The 12,580-nt window shown below is 51.9% G+C and overlaps 1 long non-coding RNA gene across 1 annotated transcript; it reads right to left on the bottom strand.

Moving 5' to 3' along the window:
- Positions 1-3,417: 3,417 nt before the first annotated feature.
- LOC138794548 (uncharacterized) lies at positions 3,418-11,256 on the bottom strand. Its single transcript, XR_011363464.1, has 3 exons — positions 11,059-11,256; positions 9,134-9,267; positions 3,418-3,527 (listed from the first exon to the last, which is right to left on the bottom strand). It is a non-coding gene; the product is annotated as an uncharacterized lncRNA (long non-coding RNA).
- Between the last annotated feature and the right edge of the window lie 1,324 nt (positions 11,257-12,580).

Below are 12,580 nucleotides of genomic sequence, written 5' to 3'. Positions count from 1 at the left end.
TACCGCTTCTTGCCGAGGTTGACATCTGGCATCCCACAATGGCTCTGCTTTGCTGGTAAACCCTGGATTCCATGTGGAAGGTGGAATTCCACCGCGTGGGCACGTGAACGACCCAAAAATTTAGCCTGACACAGCATGGCAGTGAGAACACAGGGAACCATTAAAACAGAGGTAGCATATGAACCACCCAAAAACTTAGCCTGACACCACGGAGATACAATAGATGACCAGACAGCCCTGCAAAATAGGCAAATTTGAATTCAACTATTAGTCGAATTGAAGTTGATTTGATTTGAAAATTGAAATTGAAGATTAAAAAATAGGACATAAAGTGGTCTTTAACGAGCAGCTGACTACTGGCTTCGAAAATGAAAGGACGGCAGAGGACACCCGCAAGTTGACATCCACACATAGTATGGTTCGAAATGGACAACACAAGGATCCTAAATTAGGATCCACCATTTTCACAGTCTGTTCCTTCGAACTGTGCCAGTGCCTGACAAGCTGACTACTCCCCTCTTTCCCCCCTTAATAACCTGTCTTTATTAAAATTACTAGATTGATCAGTAGCTGACTACTGCCTTTGAAACAGCTAAAAAATGAAAGGATGGCAGAGGACACCCCCAAGTTGACATCCACACATAGTATGGTTCAAAATGGACAACACAAAGATGCTAAATTAGGATCCACCATTTTCACTGTCTGTTTCTTTGAACGGTGGCGTGTATCTTGGCGATACAATAGATGACCTGACAGCCCTGCAAAATAGCATTTGAACTGAAGTTGATTTGGTTTGAAAATTGAAATTGAAGATTAAATAAAAGACCAGTGGCCTTTACTGGCCTTTAGATGAGGCAGGCGTGGAACCTCACAAAAATTAGGTTTGACACAGTAGAGTACCAAGGGACAGCCACCGCCATGAGGTTCCTAAAAGCCTCTGTCTCTACTATCCGATAGGACAGCATCTCCAGGCTCAGTAGTTTGCCTATGTGCACATTTAGGGCTTGTGCATGCGGGTGAGTGGCTGTGCATTTGCGCTTCTGTTCAAAGGTCTGCTGCAGGGACAGTTGCTGCAGGAACAGTTGCTGCAGGAACAGTTGCTGCAGGGACAGTTGAATGTTGAGCTTGGACACCTTGCTGGAGGGTGTGGAGCATAGTGGAGGTGAAGGGGTGCATGTAGGGTGTGAGGGGTTCGTGCCTGGGGCCTAGGCGGGGGGACTGACAGAGCCAGCACGTGACACAGGGGAAGGAGCAGGGGTGCGACTTGCAGTTACTGAACGGCCTTGGTTCCACTGAGTGGGGTGTTTAGCACTCATATGCCTGTGCATGCTGGTAGTGGTTAGTCTGGTAGTGGTGGCTCCCCTGCTGATCCTGGCGGGGCACACGTTGCACACTACAGTCTGTCGGTCATCCGCAGTTTCTTTTAAAAACTTCCAGACTTGGGAACATCTAGCCCTGGCCATGGGAGTTTGACTCCTAGAAACAGTTGCTGATCTACTTGCTCTGCCCCTGCTTCTCCCTCTGCCCACCCCTCTTCCTCTTCCAACCGGTCCTGCGGGTGAACTGGCCTCCCCCTCAGAAGCTAAGTGTAAGTGCTGCTATATACTGTATGCCACCCTCTTACACAGAGCAATTAGCAGTGAGCTTGGATATGGCTGCACTTAGAAATAAAGTAATAAGAAAATATACTGGTTACACTAGTTTTTTGAGGTTGTCGTATACAATCTGTGGTTAACTGCAGCTATATAGTGTATGCCACTCTCTTATGGTGCGTTTACACAGGCAGATTAATCTGACAGATTTGGGAAGCAAAAACCAGGAATGGATTTGAAAAGAGGAGAAATCTCAGTCTTTCCTTTATGACCCACTCCCTGTTTATGGTCTGTTCCTGGCTTTGGCTTCAAAAATCTGTCAGATAAATCTGCCTGTGTAAACGCACCATTACACAGAGCAATTAGCAGTGAGCTTGGATATGGCTGCACTAAGGGCCCTATTCCACCAGACGATTATCGTTCAGATTATCGTTAAATCATTCGAATCTAAACGATAATCGTTCGGTTGAAATGCAGTTAACGATTAACGACCGAACGAGAAATCGTTGATCGCTTTATAAGACCTGGACCTATTTTTATCGTTGCTCGTTCGTAAAACGTTCGCAAATCGTTCGCATTGAATAAGACATCGTTCGGTCGTTCGCAATAGATACGAACGCAATATCGAATAAATAGCGAAGAAAAACGATCGCAATTACGATCATAAGTAACGATTATCATTCCATGGAAATGGGTGAACGTTTTCAGGTCTTTCTCAATAGCGGTCGTTAATCGTTAACGATTATGCAAACGATAATCGTCCGGTGGAATAGGGCCCTAAGAAATAAAGTAATAAGAAAATATACTGGTCACACTAGTTTTTGGAGGTTGTCCTATAGTCTGTGTGTAACTGCAGCTATATAGTGTATGCCACTCTCTTACACAGGGCAATTAGCAGTGAGTTTGGATATGGCTGCACTAAGAAATAAGAAAATATACTGTCCACAATAGTTCTTGGAGGTTGTCAAATACAATCTGTGGGTATGTGCTGCTATATACTGTATCCTACCCTCTTACACTGGGCAATTAGAAGTCAGCTTGGACGTAACTGCAGTAAGAAATAAGAAAATATACTGACCACACTAGTTTTTGGAGGTTGTTGTATAGTCTGTGTGTAAGTGGTGGTATATGGTCTATGCCACCTGTCACACTGGACAATTAGCAGTGAGGTTCTATGCAGGTGTACTACAAATCACAGCAATACAATGTACAACAGCAGCACCAGCCACAAAATAATATAATAGTACTGAGCACTTCTTAGGGGTCTCTATGCAACACCTGTTGTCCCCTTTCTGCCAGCAGCCGATCACCACAGTGTACTTCTAAAATCGTGGTAGCTGCACTGCAAGTCCCAGCCAGCAATCTGTAGTAATACAATTTAAAAACGATTTTAAGCTGTTTGGTTCTTTCTCTAGTATTCCCTGGCTACTGGAACGCTACTTCCCTCCCTAACGCTCTCCCTGACCAGCAGCGGCTCTGTCCCTGATCTCTTCCAGCATACATGTAGGCCGAGCCTCGGCGGCCGAGATTTTTATATGTCAGGGTCATCTAATCTGGCCAACCAATTGCTGCTATCGACATGTATGGGTCCCACGTGATCGCAGGATGTACCAAAGAGTCTCCTGCATGTTAATTGGCTGAGAAATAGCGCCTAAACTTACAGGAAACGGATGATGAGATTTTCTCGAGTATCGTGAGATGCTCGTCCGATTAACGAGTACCATCGATTACCCTAATACTCGCAGGAGTACCAAGCTCGGACCAGCATGCTCGCTCATCACTTGTCTCTATATTACTGAAAAGAAGCAGAAGAGTGACAGGACAATGATGGGGGTGATCCTCCTTTATTAGATGGAGATTATACACAGAGTACAGGATTATATGTCACACAGGAGCCGCTGCCCATCCTCATCGCTCTCACGATGTCCATTAAACCTTGAAGAAAGAACATTGGGATTTATACAGAACAATTACAAGGTGCAGATTAACATGTGTATAACATTGGCTGGATGTGAGGGATAGAGGCAGCGGATTGGCTGGATGTGAGGGATAGAGGCAGCGGATTGGCCAGATGTGAGGGATAGAGGCAGCGGATTGGCTGGATGTGAGGGATAGAGGCAGCGGATTGGCTGGATGTGAGGGATAGAGGCAGCGGATTGGCCAGATGTGAGGGATAGAGGCAGCGGATTGGCTGGATGTGAGGGATAGAAGCAGCGGATTGGCCAGATGTGAGGGATAGAGGCAGCGGATTGGCCAGATGTGAGGGATAGAGGCAGCGGATTGGCTGGATGTGAGGGATAGAAGCAGCGGATTGGCCAGATGTGAGGGATAGAGGCAGCGGATTGGCTGGATGTGAGGGATAGAGACAGCGGATTGGCCGGATGTGAGGGATAGAGACAGCGGATTGGCCGCATGTGAGGGATAGAGACAGTGGATTGTAGAGACAAACGACAGCAACAATTAGCCGACATTGCTCATGTCGGCTGATCATTGTCTCCTATTACACCAGATGATTATGAGCCATAACGGCCAATATTGGCCAAATATGGCGGACAATCGTTCAGTGTAATAGGGCCTTTAGTCCTGGTCAGTTTCCAAGAAGCCAATACCAAGATAGCCACCACCTTGTTCTGGTCGCTTTCTTTATTTAAAGGCGTTATCCAGGATTAGGGAACGCACAGCTGCTTCTCTCTTGTCCTCGGGCTGTGTGTGATATTGCTATTCAGCTCCATTCACTTCAATAGAACTGAACTGCACCCCCCCCAACACACACACACACACATACACACACACCCAACAGGAGAGGTGAAGAATCTATTGCGGCAGTAATGAATAAGTGCGGCCGCCTCAAACCACATGGCTGTTCTCCATCTATGTGTTCCCCTCTGAGTGTTCTCCATCTATGTGTTCCCCTCTGGGTGTTCTCCATCTACGTACGCCCCTCTGGGTGTTCTCCATCTACGTGCGCCCCTCTGGGTGTTCTCCATCTACGTGCGCCCCTCTGGGTGTTCTCCATCTACGTGCGCCCCTTTGGGTGTTCTCCATCTATGTGCGCCCCTCTGGGTGTTCTCCATCTACGTGCGCCCCTCTGGGTGTTCTCCATGTACATGCGCCCCTCTGGGTGTTCTCCATCTACATATTCCCCTCTGGGTGTTCTCCATCTACGTGCACCCCTCTTGTTGTTCTCCATCTACGTGCACCCCTCTTGTTGTTCTCCATCTACGTGCGCCCCTTTGGGTGTTCTCCATCTACGTGCTCCCCTCTGGGTGTTCTCCATCTATGTGCGCCCCTTTGGGTGTTCTCCATCTACGTGCGCCCCTCTGGGTGTTCTCCATCTACGTGCGCCCCTCTTGTTGTTCTTCATCTACGTGCGCCCCTTTGGGTGTTCTCCATCTACGTGCGCCCCTCTGGGTGTTCTCCATCTATGTGCGCCCCTCTGGGTGTTCTACATCTACGTGCGCCCCTCTGGCTGTTCTCCATCTACGTACTCCCTTCTGGGTGTTCTCCATCTATGTGCGCCCCTCTGGGTGTTCTCCATCTACGTGCGCCCCTCTGGGTGTTCTCCATCTACGTGCGCCCCTCTGGGTGTTCTCCTTTGATGTGCTCCCCTCTTGTTGTTCTCCATCTACGTGCACCCCTCTTGTTGTTCTCCATCTACGTGCGCCCCTTTGGGTGTTCTCCATCTACGTGCGCCCCTCTGGGTGTCCTCCATTTATGTGCTCCCCTCTGGCTGTTCTCCATCTACGTGCTCCCCTCTGGCTGTTCTCCATCTACGTGCTCCCTTTGGGTGTTCTCCATCTACGTGCTCCCTTCTGGGTGTTCTCCATCTATGTGCGCCCCTCTGGCTGTTCTCCATCTACGTGCGCCCCTCTGGGTGTTCTCCATCTACGTGCTTCCTTCTGGGTGTTCTCCACCTACGTGCGCCCCTCTGGGTGTTCTCCACCTACGTGCGCCCCTCTGGGTGTTCTCCATCTACGTGCTCCCCTCTGGGTGTTCTCCATCTACGTGCACCCCTCTTGTTGTTCTCCATCTACGTGCACCCCTCTTGTTGTTCTCCATCTACGTGCGCCCCTTTGGGTGTTCTCCATCTACGTGCTCCCCTCTGGGTGTTCTCCATCTACGTGCGCCCCTTTGGGTGTTCTCCATCTACGTGCGCCCCTCTGGGTGTTCTCCATCTACGTGCGCCCCTCTGGGTGTTCTCCATCTACGTGCGCCCCTTTGGGTGTTCTCCATCTATGTGCGCCCCTCTGGGTGTTCTCCATCTACGTGCGCCCCTCTGGGTGTTCTCCATGTACATGCGCCCCTCTGGGTGTTCTCCATCTACGTATTCCCCTCTGGGTGTTCTCCATCTACGTGCACCCCTCTTGTTGTTCTCCATCTACGTGCACCCCTCTTGTTGTTCTCCATCTACGTGCGCCCCTTTGGGTGTTCTCCATCTACGTGCTCCCCTCTGGGTGTTCTCCATCTATGTGCGCCCCTTTGGGTGTTCTCCATCTACGTGCGCCCCTCTGGGTGTTCTCCATCTACGTGCGCCCCTCTTGTTGTTCTTCATCTACGTGCGCCCCTTTGGGTGTTCTCCATCTACGTGCGCCCCTCTGGGTGTTCTCCATCTATGTGCGCCCCTCTGGGTGTTCTACATCTACGTGCTCCCCTCTGGCTGTTCTCCATCTACGTACTCCCTTCTGGGTGTTCTCCATCTACGTGCGCCCCTCTAGGTTTTCTCCATCTATGTGCGCCCCTCTTGTTGTTCTCCATCTACGTGCGCCCCTTTGGGTGTTCTCCATCTAGGTGCGCCCCTCTGGGTGTTCTCCATCTATGTGCGCCCCTCTGGCTGTTCTCCATCTACGTGCGCCCCTCTGGGTGTTCTCCATCTACGTGCTCCCTTCTGGGTGTTCTCCATCTACGTTAGCCCCTCTGGGTGTTCTCCACCTACGTGCGCCCCTCTGGGTGTTCTCCACCTACGTGCGCCCCTCTGGGTGTTCTCCATCTACGTGCTCCCCTCTGGGTGTTCTCCATCTATGTGCGCCCCTCTGGCTGTTCTCCATCTACGTGCGCCCCTCTGGGTGTTCTCCATCTACGTGCTCCCTTCTGGGTGTTCTCCATCTACGTTAGCCCCTCTGGGTGTTCTCCACCTACGTGCGCCCCTCTGGGTGTTCTCCACCTACGTGCGCCCCTCTGGGTGTTCTCCATCTACGTGCGCCCCTCTGGGTGTTCTCCATTTATGTGCGCCCCTCTGGGTGTTCTCCATCTACGTGCGCCCCTCTGGGTGTTCTCCATCTATGTGCGCCCCTCTGGCTGTTCTCCATCTACGTGCTCCCCTCTGGGTGTTCTCCTTTGATGTGCTCCCCTCTGGGTGTTCTCCATCTATGTGCGCCCCTTTGGGTGTTCTCCATCTATGTGCGCCCCTCTGGGTGTTCTCCATCTACGTGCGCCCCTCTGGGTGTTCTCCATCTACGTGCGCCCCTCTGGGTGTTCTACATCTACGTGCTCCCCTCTGGGTGTTCTCCATCTATGTGCGCCCCTCTGGGTGTTCTCCATCTACGTGCTCCCTTCTGGGTGTTCTCCATCTACGTGCTCCCCTCTGGGTGTTCTCCATCTACGTGCGCCCCTCTGGGTGTTCTCCATCTACGTGCGCCCCTCTGGGTGTTTTTAGCTGTGTTTTTTTTCAGGACACTTCACTGCTGTGCCCCAAATCTGTGGGGTCTTCTAGAGCAGGGTCTAATCTGACTGCACTGTACAGGAATATCACAACCTGCAACAGTTAAGCCCCTATTACACACGGCGATGTAGAGAGCAAGCGAGTGCCGACCTCTCAGGTCAGTGCATACTTGCTCCTCGCTCCCCCACCCGCTGACGGCGCGATTACATTTCATGACAGTGAGTGAGGAGGAGCAGATAAGAGCCGGGAGGGCCGCGGGGAGCTGCCCGGGCAATCCTCAGATCCTCGGAGCTGCCCGGGCAATCCGCAGCCAATAGGAGACAGCAGCGGTCTGCTGCCACTGCTCCTATTATACGGAGAGACGGCAGCAGACTGTTAACAGGCTGATTATTGCCGTTTTAGCCTGTTGAAAGACAACAATCAGCCAACATTGTGCATATCAGCTGATCGTAGTCTTCTATTACATGAAATGATTATCGGCCATAACGGTCGAATGAATATGGCCGATAGTAGCTTTGTGTAATAGGGCCTTGAAATGGGTATTCTCATATCAGCTTATAATCCTCTATCTAAACGGGCTTAGAAGCTGATGACCGGGGCTTGACCTCGACCCCCAGGACCCCACCATAGTCCTCACTGCAGCCTGGGCTCCATCCATTCCCAGTTTGGTGCCTAGAAGTGTTCGGCGGTCTCATAGAGACTGGTGGCCATGTAGGCTGCAGCATCACTGGGCTCACAAGGTGTCACCGTGTTAGTTCTACCTACCTGTCACACGACAGTAGAGGATGACACTATTACTCCCATCATCCACATGGGTAACACGTGAGAGATGTGGAGATGTGTAAGAACTGTGAGAGATGTGGAGACGTCTGCTCCAAGCCAAAGCTTACACAAATCTATACGGACAAGGAGAGAAGGAGCTGCTGCACATCACACCTATGGCTGACACTGATGCCTCTCGGCTACATTTACAAACCAACGCCAGGATGTTGGTATATAATTTGATCAAACCATATTGCCTCATGTACCACGTGCAGGTCCCCTGGCTCACATGAGTCCCTACACTAACGCAACACTGTGTCGGTCAGCGACTGCCAACCCCGCAACCCCAATGTCACAGGACCAAACCCAAAGGGAAGCACCTATGTACATATGGTAAGTACCTCTTCTTTTCTCCCACCTGCTGGTGGTTTGGTGAGTAGTTAGACCTTGTTCACACTTGTGCTGCTTGGTGGCTGCTTTCTCCGCCGGTGGTGCCTGCTGGGTTCGGGGGGGCCCTTGGGGTTTGGTCTTGTGACAGTGGGGTCACAGGACCATTCCATGGCCTCCCTTCCCTGGTTGTGCACGCTTTGTGGGGTTGTCGTTCGCTGACTGACACAGTGTGGAGTTAGTGTAGGGACCCGTGTGAACCAGGAGAGCTGCATGTTGGTACATGAGGCAATATGGTTTCATCATATTATATAATAACTTCTGATGTTGGTTTTTAATATTGCTGATCGGCTTTCGTATCAACCATGGGTGCGATGTGCAGCCATTTCTGTCCTCCAGGCTTGTTACACAAATCTATACCTGGTGATTTTACATGGGACTGACAAATATACAAACCATATTACTAACAAGGTATAAGGGGGGGAGGATATGGTTCTGAGCTGCAATACCAGGGACAACCATGAGAGGCGCTGTCTCTGAGGATATGGCGGACCCCTCACCGGCCTTCTCCTGGTATACGGAGGGGTTGGTTATATCAGGGACGTGTTAGATGAGACTGGGCTATAGGTGGAGGAGACGGTGTCGGGGGAGGAGGAGCAGCTTGGTACAGAGCTTCTCCCATATAGTAACAATCCTGCAATCATTTATCCTCCAGTGTGATGGCCGTACTTACAGGATCGAGGCACTGCTCATGACAGTTCACATTGCAGCACTTCTGGTAGGGGCCACATTCCCAGTCGCTCCCGCACTCCGGGTTAAAATCAGGTGCAAAACAGGGCACTCTCTCAGGACAGTCCCCGGGATTACCTGTATGTAGAGAAGAGAGAGCAACAGCATTCAGCGAGGGGGAGGATGGACGTCCTGCCGGGGCTACAGACCAGAGGACGACCCAGGGGCCTGAGGGTCATAAACAGGGAAATACATTCTGTCCCTTCTAGAAATCTCCCAATTCTGTCCCTAATGGAAGAGAAAGTAAAGGGAGAAGAATATCATTACTGTCTCTCCAGAAACGAATGATTGGTACCTGTGTGGTCTCTTCCGGCCATCGCTGCCACCACCACCATTGTGGTGCTTCTTCCCCTGCGCTCCCCGCTCTCCTGGCTGTCACCATGCTTCTATTAGTGTAGTACCGGGTTCAGCCTATAGGGGCTGTGCGCACGTCATTCTGCCCTCAGCTATCCTCGCTCAGCAGTATCTATATACAGGTGTCGCACCCAGCATCCTGTGCCTGGGCATTGTTGCTTCCTTGTATTCCTGGTCCCTTGTGTTCTGTGCTGATATCCTATGTGTCCGGACCCGTTCCCTCGTTTCTGATCCCCCTGACCGCTCTTGTCCTGTTCTCAGATTCTCCTGTGTAGCATATAGACTCCTGGCTATGCTTTCCTGCCTGACCCCCTGGCACAGTGGCTGCTGCCCACACCGAGGATTATACAGCAACCTGGTGCCTCTCGCAGTGTATGAGTGACTGGTGACAAGCCGTGGTGGCCGGGCAGTAATGGTGGGAGCGGTGGTGGCTGGGCAGTAATGGTGGGAGCGGTGGTGGCCGGGCAGTAATGGTGGGAGCGGTGGTGGCTGGGCAGTAATGGTGGGAGCGGTGGTGGCCGGGCAGTAATGGTGGGAGCGGTGGTGGCCGGGCAGTAATGGTGGGAGCGGTGGTGGCCGGGCAGTAATGTGGGAGCGGTGGTGGCCGGGCAGTAATGGTGGGAGCGGTGGTGGCCGGGCAGTAATGTGGGAGTGGTGGTGGCCGGGCAGTAATGGTAGGAACGGTGGTGGCCGGGCAGTAATGGTAGGAACGGTGGTGGCCGGGCAGTAATGGTAGGAACGGTGGTGGCCGGGGCAGTAATGGTAGGAACGGTGGTGGCCGGGCAGTAATGGTAGGAACGGTGGTGGCCGGGCAGTAATGGTGGGAGCGGTGGTGGCCGGGCAGTAATGGTGGGAGCGGTGGTGGTCAGGCAGTAATGGTGGGAGCGGTGGTGGCCGGGCAGTAATGGTGGGAACGGTGGTGGCCGGGCAGTAATGGTGGGAGCGGTGGTGGCCGGGCAGTAATGGTGGGAGCGGTGGTGGCCGGGCAGTAATGGTGGGAGCAGTGGTGGTCGGGCAGTAATGGTGGGAGCGGTACTCCTAGCAGAGATACATAGTACGTTGTATGAGTATGTTTCTAAGCATTATCCTTTTGTCCCCCCCCTTTGGCCGTCATATTGGCCCCTTCTGTGGGAGCCCCCCGTTATAGGACGGTCCGGCCGACATTCTCTCCCTGAATGGCGTGAGTGACCCCATTAACCTAGGGCTACATCCAGAAAGTGTCCCCAAGGTGAGAGTCCTCCCCCATCTCTGTCCTGTATAATCAGGCGCCGTCCTCCCTCTCCTGTATATTCTCTCATTCAGATGCAATGTGTGTACAGCGTCCTAGAGCCCGGGGGCCACTGCGTGTTCTGTGTGCAGGCAGGTCGGCACTGAATGTATAGATGCAATTACTATGTATCATCAGGGACCCTCTCATTACTACCTACCGTGTGTCCAATGAGTAACATATGTATCCCCCCCCCTGGGGAGCGGCCATGACGGAAGGCTATAGCCCCCCCCCCCCCCGTCACTCACCCGCAGGTTGTATTGATGCGCTGTAGCTTCCAGCACAGAACAGAAGGAGGAGAAGGACGGTGAGCGGGGCCATGTCTGCCGAGCACTGGAGATGTCAGACGTCCGGGTGAGTGTCTCCCTATTTATAGAGATGGAGAAGGAAGGAAGGAACGGGACGGGGGGACGGGATGTACTGTTACACAATCTTGGATTTCACGTTTTTTGGCATCACGAGACGTCTCAGTAAATAGTAATGACTGCCAAGAATAACCAGGAACTTCCGTGGTGCAGTCAGGTGAGTTATAGGAACCGCGGCAATGTGAGGGGGGAGGGGGGGACAGCTCGCCTCCGGGATCACAAGAGGTAGGCTGACCCCGGGGGTAATATGCCCCATGTATCATAAAGCTATTGGTTGGCCAGGTCATGTGGGCCAGAAGAAGGCGGGGCTAGGAAGGAGGGAGGGGAGAACTGTACCTAATAGGCGAACTTGTGTAGCACTATGCAAAAACGGAGCGGCCACCGTCCCTGGGCGCCCACACTATACATACTGCCCCCACATATCTGTAGGAGTCTGGGGGATGCCGGACCACCCTGGCACTCTGGGGAAGACACAGGACAACATCTCAGGGCTATGGGCCAAGTCAGTGGTGTATGTATGTATGTGGGTGTCAGTGGTGTATGTATGTGTGAGGGTGTCAGTGGTGTATGTATGTGTGAGGGTGTCAGTGGTGTATGTATGTGTGAGGGTGTCAGTGGTGTATGTATGTGTTAGGGTGTCAGTGGTGTATGTATGTATGTGGGTGTCAGTGGTGTATGTATGTGTGAGGGTGTCAGTGGTGTATGTGTGTGGGTGTCAGTGGTGTATGTATGTGTGTGGGTGTCAGTGGTGTATGTATGTGTGTGGGTGTCAGTGGTGTATGTATGTATGTGGGTGTCAGTGGTGTATGTATGTATGTGGGTGTCAGTGGTGTATGTATGTGTGAGGGTGTCAGTGGTGTATGTATGTGTTAGGGTGTCAGTGGTGTATGTATGTATGTGGGTGTCAGTGGTGTATGTATGTGTGAGGGTGTCAGTGGTGTATGTGTGTGGGTGTCAGTGGTGTATGTATGTGTGTGGGTGTCAGTGGTGTATGTATGTGTGTGGGTGTCAGTGGTGTATGTATGTATGTGGGTGTCAGTGGTGTATGTATGTATGTGGGTGTCAGTGGTGTATGTATGTATGTGGGTGTCAGTGGTGTATGTATGTGTGAGGGTGTCAGTGGTGTATGTATGTGTGAGGGTGTCAGTGGTGTATGTATGTGTGAGGGTGTCAGTGGTGTATGTATGTGTGAGGGTGTCAGTGGTGTATGTGTGTGGGTGTCAGTGGTGTATGTGTGTGGGTGTCAGTGGTGTATGTATGTGTGTGGGTGTCAGTGGTGTATGTATGTGTGTGGGTGTCAGTGGTGTATGTATCTATGTGGGTGTCAGTGGTGTATGTATTTGTGAGGGTGTCAGTGGTGTATGTATGTGTGAGGGTGTCAGTGGTGTATGTATGTGTGAGGGTG

This window comes from Dendropsophus ebraccatus, chromosome 6 (genome assembly GCF_027789765.1).
Source record: "Dendropsophus ebraccatus isolate aDenEbr1 chromosome 6, aDenEbr1.pat, whole genome shotgun sequence".
NCBI classification, from domain to species: domain Eukaryota; kingdom Metazoa; phylum Chordata; class Amphibia; order Anura; family Hylidae; genus Dendropsophus; species Dendropsophus ebraccatus.
The sequence above is the reverse complement of the archived record's forward strand: the minus strand, read 5'-3'. Positions and strand labels throughout refer to the sequence as shown.